The sequence below is a fragment of the Cyprinodon variegatus genome, unplaced genomic scaffold, assembly GCF_000732505.1.
Source record: "Cyprinodon variegatus isolate N-32 unplaced genomic scaffold, C_variegatus-1.0 Scaffold22, whole genome shotgun sequence".
In the NCBI taxonomy this organism is placed as follows: Eukaryota; Metazoa; Chordata; class Actinopteri; order Cyprinodontiformes; family Cyprinodontidae; genus Cyprinodon; species Cyprinodon variegatus.
In genome coordinates this window covers 1-13,399 of record NW_015150475.1, presented here as the reverse complement: position 1 = coordinate 13,399, position 13,399 = coordinate 1, and the positions used below count along the sequence as shown (strand labels likewise).

The following is a 13,399-nucleotide window of genomic DNA, read 5'->3' as shown; positions in this document are numbered from 1 at the left end:
GGCTAAAAGTCTTTCTATTTAAGGAAAACCAACTTATTGCATCACCTTATTGACTCGAAATGAACTCCCTCACACCAAACATGCTTGCAGCGACAGTGTGGAAGAACACTCCCTTTTAACAGGAAGAAACCTCCAGCAGAACCAGACTCAGTGTCTGGTTGTTTGGTTGTTTGTTCCACAGTAGAGGAGGCTTATAACTAGAAGATCTGCCTCCCATTCTACTTTTAGAAATTCTTGGAACCATTAGTAAACCTGCAGATTGAGAGTGAAATGCTCTGTTAGTAACCTAAGGAACAATCAGATCTCTGATATAAGATGGAGCTTGGCCATTTAAGGCTTTTAAACCTGGCCTTTTTTTTGCTCTGGAAAGCACAAAAGGGTCTTTTTGTCATTTCAGATTCTCAGATCAGAATCTTGGAATGATTGACTTCCGAGTATGAATAGAATGCATCTTGAAGGATGAAATATTGTCTCCAGTGAGGAAAGAAAAAAGCTTCAGGCACAGTCAGCTTCCATTATGTGCTCTCAGGTCATGCTAACATTTAGTAAATTGGTTGTGTTGCTTAGTGTGTTAAATGTTTCGGCTGTAATATTGGTGGCTTTGATCCACTGATTTTACCACAAATCACCTTCGCACTACTGCTTCGATCTTGCACAAGTCTACCAAACATAACATCTAGGTCCACAAAAGAGAATATTTCACGATGATAGCAATTGTTTTCTTGGTACCTAATTATTCTCTTGTTCAACACTGATTGAGAGCTTGCAAAATGTACTTACAATGTACAAGAAGCTTAAAGTGTTTAAGTGATGCAAGCTGTAATTAACCTACAAGTAAACAACATGACACCACATTCATGTGCCTTTACTCCCATCTGACACTCAGAAAAGCATGCACACGTACACACACTGTCATGAAACACACACACAGACACAGTGATCAGATTGTTTCATTAGTGAGGAGCTGATGGATAAGCCTCCCAAAGGAGACATTGACCAAGAGGCCATTGATCTACTGAGCTAGGCCAGTTTGTGTGTGCGTGTATTTGTGTGTGTGTGCTTACGAGAGTGGAAAGTGGCGTACTGATGGAGTCTTTAAGTTGTTAGAGTAAGCACAGTAAATCTAATCCAGCAGTGTTTAATGGGGAGAGAAAGAAACAGGCTGTCGACATATTCATTAGGTCAAATTACTCTGCCCGATCACTGCCATCTCACTCACTCAGTCACCCACCAGAGCAGGAAAGAGCAGCAGCAATATTTTCATCCTGGCAAACCACTATGAGCTGAATGTGCTTGAACGATAGTTAAAAAAGCATATTTATTCCAATTACCCGATGACAACATGCTGCATTTGGAGGCATCGAGTTTCATTTGATCTCGTTCAGGCCTGGCAGAGCACTGAAGTGTAAATCAATCTGGCTAAAACCGGGACCATTAAATTATACAGTCTTATTGATGATTTAATAAAGCTTATTGGGCTCAGGGGGGTGTAATAATGACTTATGGTAATAATGCAATGACACGGGCGTATTTTCTTGAACGCATTGTTGTAAACATTAACAACTGAAGTCAAAAACACAAGAATCCTTTATTTCTGGCAACAAATTACCCTGCCTAAGAGTGTGGGTGCTTGATCGTTTTCCATCTTGCATGTGAGTTATATGTAATTAGCTCTCTAGCTTGTTCTCTTACATTGGACGTGAAGGTAATTGGGGCTTTTGGACACTCGCTCTCAATCTCTGTCAACGTGAGCGTGCGTGTACGAGCATATTAGGGCTGAATTGTGGAAGATGGCCAAACCATTACTGTGTGCTCAGCTTGGTCTAAAGCAGCTTGCAATTCATTAGTAATGAGTCCATTTGAAAGCTAAATGAGAGTTTTCAAGTAGCCAAGCAGTGACCTGTGCAGAGATTATGTCCATTTATCTACACTGCTTTGCAGTTTCACCGTTAAACACACAAATAGCGCACTCACACCATAAAAAAGTATGTTGTAATGTTTCCTTGAATACTCCCTCTGTTAGTATGCTTGTGTTTGTTCAGGCAGCATGAGAAGCTCACATAGAGATAATGAAGTCAGTCAGTTGTACCATTAATTACTGTTTTACACCTGCTTGTCTCAGCTAATTAGAGATGCTGACACAAAAGCACGCACACATCTTGTTTCGTTACATGCACACACAACTAAACATGTTTTATCACACTCAGACTCACAAACTTCTAGGCACCTTTTTTTTTTACATAGACAAGATAAAAATACTTTCTCATTTTCACTTTAAGGAAGGTGAGATGGCGCAGCTAAACACAGCAACCCTCTCAGACTCTCATCTCCAGATACTTGTTCCCACTTTGCTGCTCTCTTGTCCTCCTAGGTTTTTCCTCTACAACGTAGTAGAGATGTGCCAATATGAGATATTATGGACATAATAATTTAAAGCGTAAACATGTTCACAATATTCACAAATTTTTTTTAAAGGTGGACAATATGACAGAAATCGCAGAGGACTGGTACTTTAGTTTCTGTGTTCATGTAGTGAGGATGAAATACCTTTAGGAAAGCCTTCTTTGTGAAAAGATCCAAAGTTCAACTAGATTTAACAAACGGTGCTCTTTGTTGGTTTAATTATCACTGCCTTACTCAGACTGTGTTTTGTGCTTGATGCTGTATTAAAATGCTATATATTGTATGCTGTGATTTTGCAATAGGAAAGTAATTAGAAATTCAGACATTCTTGTCTACCATCACTAGACCTCTTCTGATTCCTTCTGAATATTCAGCAGGCGTAAAATAATTAGCACTGTGTAATATATTTCTGATGTTGCGATCAGCCAATGAAAATTTTTATACACATTCATTAGGTGTTTGTTTTTCAGCTAAACTCTATTGTAGCCAGCCTTGGAGCAATCTTCATCGTAGACGGAGCTGAAGCTGCCTTGAAAACTAAAAGAAGACAGAATATATGGGAGAGATACAAAATCCATGATTAAATATTGTTCTCCTTAAAGGATGAACTCGACTTACAGGCCCAGTTTCAGGTTGATTCACAAGGTTCTGATGCTCGAGTAAAATGCCTGGACTGAGAAGGCTGCATGGAACTGGAACGGCTTTGAGAAACGTTGCTGCTAAACAAAGTCATTAAATATACAAAAACAGAGGAGGGAGCACAAAGACCGTTTAAAGCTTAATTTTCATGGGCTGATGGATTTAGTTACAACACTGCATAGAGTGAACTATAATTAGTACTGTATGTCCTTGAAATGTGTATTTACACTTTGTGTAGGAAAATAAAATGATCTGCCAAGGGATTTCTTTTTTGCACCTAAAATAAATCAAGTGAAATATATATAATTATCTTGTTTTAGGGGCTAAAATTAAGGCTACTTATGCTCTAATTTTGTATTAATTGTAAAATACAATTGTATTTTACAATTATTACATAATTGTACATTTTTCCTGTGAAGTCTGCAGCTATTATAAGTACAGAATCTTCCATAACAATTGGTAAAACTATATTTTTTCGTTGGATCTGCTGCAGTCAATTTAGAATGAAAGTGGTGTGTCTTCTTGAACCAGGCTTTCCCATTAAGACACCAAGAGTCATGATTTTGAAAGGGACAATTGCTTTTCTTGATGACTCTCCTGTATTTGACTTATGAAGCAGCACTGTTCCACAAGTGGGTGGGCAAAGGTAGACCAGTAACTTCAAGTAACTTCAACTGGCAACACATGACACAAAGGTCAGGCATTAAAGTCGTAGGAAAGTCATATCTAAATTTCAAATAATTCTGGCTTAAACATGTATATAAATCAACTCTTTATCCGACCATATTGTCCCAAAAGTTAAAAAATTTATATTTAAAAAAAATCCTGTCTTAAAATCTGTGTGTGTGTGTGTGTGTGTGTGTGGTGGGGTATAGTTATATACCAAAATTCAGCCAATCATATATCAACGGTTATCTGTCAATCAAATTTTTTCGGTCATAGCATTTTGATTCATATTTTGCATCAACACTTGAAATAAGACTCATTTACTTTCCCATTGAGTTATATCCCAGTGCTCACGGGGATGGATGTCTGTGTCTTCGGGAGGCGTAGAGCTAACAGAAATGGCAGCGTTGTGAGGCAAGGGCTCAAACATGGACGGCTGTAAGCCTTCTACACCAAACCAAGCTTCTGCTGCCCTTGCGTCCTCTTCCACAACAACTTCGTCCCCGTGAACATTTTGCTTGCGAACCTTCCGCCACAACAACCCAGCCCCCTTGATAATCGACCAATCACATTTACTTTATTCCCTCGTGTAAAGTTGGGCACCACTCGGGAGAATTCGGAACTGCCACCGTTGGAACAGCCGCTTCCGTATGACTTTAAAAGATAAAAGTAGCTCAGTGATGGCTCTGAGAAGTGTTTTTATCAGTTCAGAAAAGCAGCAACCTCTGTGTGTCTTTGGAGCTGATTTGCTTCCTTAGTGTATTTTGATACCAACACTTAAATGCCTAGGCTGCAGAAAACAGTCTCCCTAGAGACTAGGCTACATTCACCCAACTGCACCACAGTATGTGCTTTGTGTGTTGTTTCCGATTTGAAATGCTTAGTATCATTATCACTTATTGTTTTTTTTCAGCAAGGTGTGACCAACACGTCACAGAAACAGGTGGGGGAGGGGTTAGTGCTATTTGCCACTGCATTGTACAGCTATAGAATATTAGTCAGTCTCTAAGAATTACCTACTTATAATTATCTGGCAGACATTCACTAAAAGAAAAGAGTTTTAAACAGCCACGGTAAACTATGACTACATGACCCTTACCAATAGTATCTCATTAAGTTTAGTCTCTTCTATTTCTAAAACACAATTACAGGAAATAAAAGGAAATATTCCCATGTATTTGTTGATTATCAGATTTTATGTTAACTATTTTTACAATATATTGTATTATTGTATAAATTGTATTATTGTATAAATTGATGAAATATAGAAAATACTATATAATAAAACAGAAGGGGATCCAATTTTTTCAAAAAGATCATAGGCTAGTAGGTCCATCGACATACCACTAGATTAAGCAGATTTAGAATCCACCTAAGTAGTTTTCAGAAATTCTGAAACAATTATATTGTATAGGAATCGATTCTGTTCTTTAGTTCCAGACATTCAAATGCTCAATGTTCTTCTTTTAAAATGCCAAGGCAAAACAATTTTGCAACCAACATAATCAAAAACAGCAAGAAGTCTTGGTAGCCAAATTCCCTCTAAGATAGTCTAACTGCTATGGAAACCCAACATGATCTAATGTTTTGTCTCAGATCATTGTCAAATTGAATCCAGTGTGTTTTGACAGTTATTATATATTGTTAACTTCTTTTATAGCTTGTTTCTGCTGTTAAGCCTAAACCAGTGGTCTTATAACAATATGTTTTCCTCTCTCCCTCCTTGTCTCCCCTTATTTTGCCCCTTCTTTTCTCTTCTTTCTTTGTGCAGTTTGACGTACTCAAGAACTTCTTAAGGTAAGATCCATATTTTTTATGTTTTCCTTCTGTTCCTCCTACCCTTACATTTCACCCACAAAAACCACATGCCGTCAACAGTCAGTACAATGTGCGAATGCATCAGTAGAAGATGTGGGGCCTCAGAACTTATTCTGCTCGCTGCGACAACAATAACGCTGTAAGGATAGCAAAGAGAATGAGTGGCGGGGAGCTCTAACGCTGCATCAAATGTGTCCCAAACTGAATCAGAAGTATTACACTTTTTACTGAGACACTTGCAACATGTTTGCAATATTTGTCACTGTGTTCCATTTAATATTTTTAAATCAAAATGATAGATCATGAATTTTTGCTGTAAATCTGAACAATGTTTGAGAGTCTTGTATTATACATCCATCCCTTTCCTTGGGGTCTTAAAACCGTCAGAGTCTGTTATTCATAATAAGGTCCACCAGGGAAAAACTGGAGCAACAAAACTTTTTCAGAAAGCAACGACAGTAGTAATATTTATGGAGTGCAGTTTTTAGCGGTTCTATATCTCATGCTTATTGCTTTCAGGCTGGGATGCTCTGTAATAATGCCAGTAGACTTACAACAGTTTCAAAAGAAAATTAAATGCACCACACTGCTATAAACTGGCTCTGACCTTGTGTTTGGGCACACAGGGTTCCTTTGTAATATCTGACTGCAGCGTAACAGTGTGAGCCTGGGCAAACTGGGGTGTACATGTTGTGCTTTTTTGTTACTAGTTCAAAGTCTTTTATTTTACTTCCAAATTATTTTAGACAGTAGATGTACATTTTTTCTAACTTTATCTGTGAAGCCTGTTTGGTAAAATGGTAAAAAAAAAAAAAAAAAATGAAACAGGTTAAACAGTGATTAAGGTTTATAAAAAAAAGTATAATTATAAAAACATAAACAGTGTTCTAAAAAAAAGGAATATCATTGAAGTCTATTCAAAAAACACAGTTAGTGAAGGGAAATCCTTTTTTTTAAAAAGAGTTATTCCACAAAGAAGGATAGTTTTCAAGTGCTAATTTCTGTTCATTTAGATGATGAGTTACAGCTACTGAAAACCTACAATTCAGCTTCTCAGCAAAGTTAAATGTTAATAAGTACTATGGAAACAGATCTTAGGCATATTTTCAATATGTAAGAATCTGCCTAGCCTTACCTGATCATTCCGGCAGCCGCATAGTCTCGATCCAGCCTTCTCCTGCTCTGGAAGCCTCCTAATTTGCCAATTGCATTCAAGACTTTCCTTTTGAAGCACCTCTTTGTATTTCTATCTGTCATAAAACCAAGCTGCAACCCATCTCCGGCCCCTTCACTACCCCGATCTACCTGCTTCTTTAATCAGCTCCCCTTTTCCTTTATCTCCAGTCCACTTCCGGGGGAAGATATCTCTCCTCTCATAAATCTGCCCATTCTATCATCATCAGCAATTCTCATCTCTGTTTGCCACTGAGATCTGAGCAACAATATTTTTTATATTCATTCACATCAATAAATTCACTTAATGCCTCATCAAGTTCCAAAAGATTTTAAATAACAAATATTGAGACTCTAAAACATATCCGTATGCTGTACAGTAAATGCACGTAAAAGTTCAGCTGTATCAATGCTGTGCAGTTTTGATTTAGTCAGTTTGAGAATCTAAAGTGTTAAATGTTGCGTTCACACCGAACACATTTTTGGCATCAAAAACCCTAACACCAAAATGTGGATGCTGCGTCAAATGCTGGTCATCTCGCTTTGACGCATCGATTCTCTGGATGCTTTGGTTGTTTCAGGGCAGTCTCAAAAATCCACACACAAATGCAGTGAAGTTTTAAGACCACTGGACCACTGGTGTAATTTAATTTATAATAGTTTATGAACCAGAAATACTTTGGTGAATCTTGTTCTGTGCATGTGTGGATCTTGTGTGCTTGCGTGAATCATTCCGTGCATGTGTTGGTCTTGTCCTGTGCATGTATGAATCACATATTTGTATTTCTGAGAATTGAGACCGATCTAGCTCCATATAAAGAAATTACATCAGTTAATCCTGTGGAGCTGAGCAAGAGCAGAGAGGAAGCTGGGAGCGCAGAGAAGAAGCAGAGAGCATTTTGTCAGAGATGAGTGCACCTCAGACCGTTTTTTTAATGAGGGATTGCGAGTTTAAACGATGCACATTGTTCTCACTACACACGCAGTTCTGTGGCACCACAATTACGGCATCGATGTTAAGCAAAAGAACATGAAATGCAAAGTTTGTCTGAAAACTTTCAGGATTACCCAAAGTAACACATTCAACATCCACCACCTACACCACAACCATGCTGTTGAGTCCAAAGATGTGCAAAAGGCTCCATTACCTCTGCAAAAAAATGTTTGCAGAAGAGGTAACATTATTCTTCTGTTCAATGACCCTTTGTTCAATGTTTTAACCTGAATGGGTACAAGACTTGATATTTAATTAAAATTACTGTAATATGCAATGTGATTTATTCAATAAATAAATTATAAATTGATCAGGTGCATTTCCTATACATGCCTTTATTTCTGATAGAGGAGTTGAAGCTTTATCTTGCATTCATCATTATCAAGTTCAAACTGACCAATTTATTATGATATTTATTTGAGGTATTATCATCCAGCCCTATTCCGTAGCTACAAGCAAGAGCAGCTTGGCTTTGTTTACTTTCATGAGTTACATTACAGTTCAGGATGCTATTATGGCCACCTTCTGCTTATAGGTGTTGTTTGGTCCACTATTTCCTATTCTCTTTTTCCGCAATATAGATTCTTCATCAGGCATGGCTAAAGCAGTCATACCATGATTATTTAACTGGGGTGTGGTTCTTTTGACAGTGGGGGCAGGTCCCAACATCTCCATAAAGTTTGAATTCAGCTTTCTGAAATGGTTCAGTGCTATATAATCAATATTGATTCTATTACTCCTGAATAATTTTACAGATTTTTTATGACAAACCACATTAACTTTTATCTGAGAAGGGGAACTTCCCAAAACATCAATCATGTTGCTCCATAGCCTTAATAGTTAACATCTCAGATTTTTTTCCTTCAGTAAAGGAATGGCTTTACACAATGAATATAACTGTTGTATTCCTTGTTCTGACAATGCAAGCAATCGCTATTGAAGCTCTGACCCCAGCCATAGACAGCACCTTGTAAATTCAGTTCATGCTTCACGCGTCCAAGAGACCTGCAGATCCAAATTATGTCATTTTGGGGTTTCACCTCTCCACATGGTGTCAGTATTAACAGTAAACCTAAGAAAATTTGTACATATGCAGACAGATTTGGGCAGAAAAACATGGTGAGTGAGCAACAGCTCCTACTGGCGAGAGTTTGCTAATTTAAACATATAAAGACATTCTGTGATTTAGCTCATAAATGCAACCTCTATTAACAGATTGTTGTAGGAAAAGTATAAAAGCTGTGTCAGCTGGCTCCTTTTCTGTGCCTATTGTTTCCAAGCATTACTCAACCTTAAGGCAGCCTGTGTACCTCAGACCTCAAACCAAGTTTTCTGTCTTGTGGGAGGGTTTTATGGTGTCAGTGACTGTTTGCTAAACAACTGTCAAGCCACCAGTAGTCTGCATAATTTTGCAGGCAAAAAAGTATATTTTTTATTAGAATAAATGTTGAGTTTTTGTGGGACGTAACCTATAAAGATTCAAATGTACAGCATGAGGGATGTGGACACCCTGCATTTAATTCTATTAGATGTCTTTGATTTCTGACCTTTTGATCTTAGCTCCGTCTTCTCTCTCTTCTTTCTGTGGCCATGTCAGAATAACGTAAATATAATCTTTCAGAAACATAAAGCTCTTTAAAGTCATAATAAATTAACTTTCTGAACTTCTCAACTAGGAAAGGAAATGAGTCATAATTATTATTTTCCAATTCATCACAATTCACTTGTGAATTAACAGTGTTAAAAAAAAGAATAAAAAAAAAAGAAAAACCAAAGCATTCCCGAAATGTAAAATTGAACCATTTTGTTCCTGTTTTATTTAATTCTGTTATATATTCTTTAGGCACCAATAGATTAAGTTTTTTTTTTTTCAACAATTTTCTTTTTATCTTTAAGAAGTCGCTTACCTGGAGACTCATCTTTTTAAGGTTCTAGGATTCTGCATTTATAATCTCCACACTAATTGTAGTTTTGCTGCAGTTCTGCTGCAGCATCTGCATGCACTGGAGAAAGTGCAAGGAAAACGAGAAAAATGCTGAAGACATATATTTATGAGCAAAGTAGATCCTCTAGGGACGGTTGAAACGTAAAGGTGAGCATATTTATTATCACAAGCAATGGATGAGATTTCTGTTCAATCAGTCAAATTTCTGTGAGAGATGATCACCTGGTCTCCTTATAGCCCATCTGCTGGGCTAACACACAGGAGGAATGACTGGGCAGGTGAATTCAATCCTCTCTAGATGAGTCAGTCGCACTGGTTAAGTTTGTTTAACTGTGCTTTAGGGCAGTGCTGATGGCGAAGGATTCTATGGTGAGTTGATCATTAAAATGTTTGAAAGAAATAACTTTAATGAAATAAAAACATATTTGTGGAGCAGTGGTAAAGTTAAAGAAATATGACTTCATCATTATGATAAAAATTGATTATGTTAAGTACTGCGGTCTGTGCAAGTAGTTTAGCTAATTAGGCTAAAGATGGAAAAATAGAGTAGTTGAGAATCCTTTCGTTGTCTGTTTTCTAGTAAAATATCTCATGGGAATACAATATTTTTGACCAAAATATTAATTTGTTAAACTCACAAAAACGAACTATAAGACCCTTTATTTTTCCCAGTGGAAGGCTGTGAGGGCATGCAAGACCTTCACTGCTGGGCTAAAATCAATCAGAAACACTTACCTACATTCACAACCTAGACTTTAGTTTTTTTCAAGCGTATTAATTTATTCCAAACAATCCATTCATTTCATTTTGTAGCTTTTCTCTTGGCTGCACTGCTTTCTTTACATTTACGTGGTTGCTACATTTTTTTTTATTGAATCTGAACTACTGGTGATGTAAATGGTACTGAGCTGTGGTTATAGAGTAGAGAATTGCATTTGTCTAAGTTGGGCTTCTTGCTTAATCGATCTATGTAGCCACCCTCACACTAATATTCCTCTCAATTATCTGCGCTTGTTGCATTTCACATCTTAATACCATTTGGGGTTTCAGTTACTAAATTGCAAAAGTGGTGATAATAACCCCTTGACACCCATTGTTGGAAAAAAATAAATAAATAAATAAAATATATATATATATATATATATATATATATATATATATATATATATATATATAATTTACAGTTTACAAAGACAAACAAAGAAAAACTCTGTAAGTTGGCACAGCTTTGTTCCGTACATTCACTCTTTAGATTAGGTCATTATTCTGGGTAGCTTTCTGTGGCTCAACACGTAAACATGGCCAAGCAGTACTGTGAGATATCATTCATAATCCCATCAAAATTGTCAAGCCTGTGTTAATCTGTTTTTACAGGGAAATTAAACGCAGTCTTGCTCTAGCTTCTGAAGAACAAGCATGACCAGAGGCCACCTAGATGTTCTACCAAAAGATCTTTTTTCATTAAAATACTATTTTTTTAGAAGTGAAGTGTGTCTGGAAAAATAGTTGCTCTTTAACTGTGAGCCAGTGATATGAAGGGGAAGCCTCTAAGCTTTTTTGTTTTCAACAAATGTCCATATTTACTTTTAAGGAGTCTATGATTAATTGAGAATAATGGAAAACCAAACGAAGATTTCTTGTGTGAAGAAAACCTGACCATTAAACCAATTCTAATTCCAACAATGAGTGAGGATTTTTTTGAAGAAGAAGAAGAAGAAGAGGGATAAGAGAGAAATAGTAAGCTGTTCTTATGTGTTAGTGTTACAGTCTGTTTGTGGAAAACATCTTACAGCACACACAGCATATGGAGTCCAGACCAAATTAAATTTTATCAAAAGGTTTTACTACTTTACACCCCCTTTTGAGACAATAATAGAACTGGGAGTCTTGGTAAAATAAGCGTAAGAGTGGAAGATGTCACAACCAGCCAGCAGTTTACTGTCAGATTTAGGTTTCTCCGTTCACCCTGTCACAAAAACGAGAACACAGCCATTGGCTCTGGGACCAAACAGCAATTTCACAACAACATTGCCTTCAGGTGCAAAAGATGGTATCTATTAAAGAAGGAGCAGGAATGAGGCCGCAAGTGACACCAACAGTAAGATCATTCTCTTTTTCAAACCCCATCCAGCTAATGTAGAAAACACAATTGGTAAGACACTCATTCATAAAAGTGACTCAGGGAAATGTCATACAGAGAAAATTAATAAAGAATTTTTCTTGTTCTGACTGACAGCTTTTGACCAGATATCCTACTATGCATACCGTTCCCTTGAGGAGAACTTAACAGGCAACCTTACTATTATTTTTTTTATTTTGAGCTGTCCCAGTGAGCAGTTTTGATCCATACTAGAGTCCTGCAATGAGTGGAAAAATTGGACCACAACTGTGTTCCAACCAGTTTTTTCTACAGTTGTTCCCATTTAAATCTCCGCCTGGACCTGTGAGTAATAAAGCTTGACCCAACCCTTGTTCACTATATATACACAGAGTTGTTCATTTTCATTTAGGGCTTTGAGTCAAAAACTGCTTTATTTTTGTAGTTTCGGTGATCTACCGTCCTAACAACAGAGGTGCAAGCACATAGCCTGGTGTTCAGATGCCAGTGCGCTCTGCCCTTAAAGATGACCAGCAGTAAACATTTTTATTTGTTAAAATAAAAATCTCATTTCTGTCAGTTATGTAGCAACAGGCCTGATTCAGCTCTTCAACCCAATGTCCTGTGTTGGCTGTTCTAATAAAACTATATTGCAAACTCTGTCATTTACTATGACCTTACAAAAGCTTTTATATGGAAATGTAATGCATATAATATTTGCCTTTTTAAAAAAGACTTAAAAAGGAAAATATATCAAGACGAACTCTTGGCGCATTTATTTGAAGAGGAACATATGACTTTTTTTCTGCTTTTTTTTTCATTTTCATAGTACCTGAATAGGCCCCTTTTAAGCTTTTCAAGGTGGATTGCTGAACGTTACTTGTAGTTTGTGATAAAATTTTACAAAGAACATGTCTTAAGTATGCTGATGATTATTTATCAGCATTACATAACCATTCAAGGTAAACAATAATTGAATATATGTAAGGCTCTAATTATGAGCTAAATTTACAAAACATATTTTCCAAGAAAATATATTATCAGAACATGTCTGTAAGCATTCTTAGCCAAACATAAAACAATCAAATTAGAGGCAACTGGAATTTCACTGTTTTTGGAGATGTTTTTGAGACGGATCCAGAAAGACATCAGAAGAGGATTCGCTTTTGAGTCTGATAATAGCTAGATGTACGTTTGTCATTATTCAAAGTTGAGCTTGTATACATGACAGCTTTTTGTTGCTCAGTCCAGATCAGACTATTAGATAAATGACCGTGTGTATAGACTTCCTGTTGAATTTGCATAGTGGGTAGCATGCCTGCCTTGCAGCAAGAAGGTCTCGGGTTCGATTCCCAACCCAGGGTTTTTCTGAGCATCCGTGGGTTCACTCTGGGTACTCCGGCTTCCTCTCACAGTCCAAAAAACATGACTGTTACTGTAGGTTAATCGGCTTCTCTAAATTCTCCTTAGGTATGAGCGTGTGCGTGAAAGGATGTTTTTCTGTTTTGTATTGACCTGTCTAGGGTGTACCCCGCCTCTCGCCCATAGACAGCTGGAGATACAATAGGCACTTTTGCATGACAGAAGATGGATGTATAGCTCTGTTTCGTTCCCTGTTTCAGTTTATGCTGCAGTGTTATAAATGGTTAAATATGAGAGTATG

General features: G+C 37.1%; 1 long non-coding RNA gene across 1 annotated transcript in view; it reads left to right on the top strand.

Annotated features, from left to right (window-relative positions):
* Positions 1 to 5,511, top strand: part of LOC107095357 — a 55,341-nt gene extending 49,830 nt beyond the window's left edge. The window contains exon 3 of the long non-coding RNA XR_001481737.1: positions 5,480 to 5,511. This is a non-coding gene — a long non-coding RNA (uncharacterized LOC107095357). The remainder of the gene's footprint in view (positions 1 to 5,479) is intronic.
* Positions 5,512 to 13,399: the final 7,888 nt, after the last annotated feature.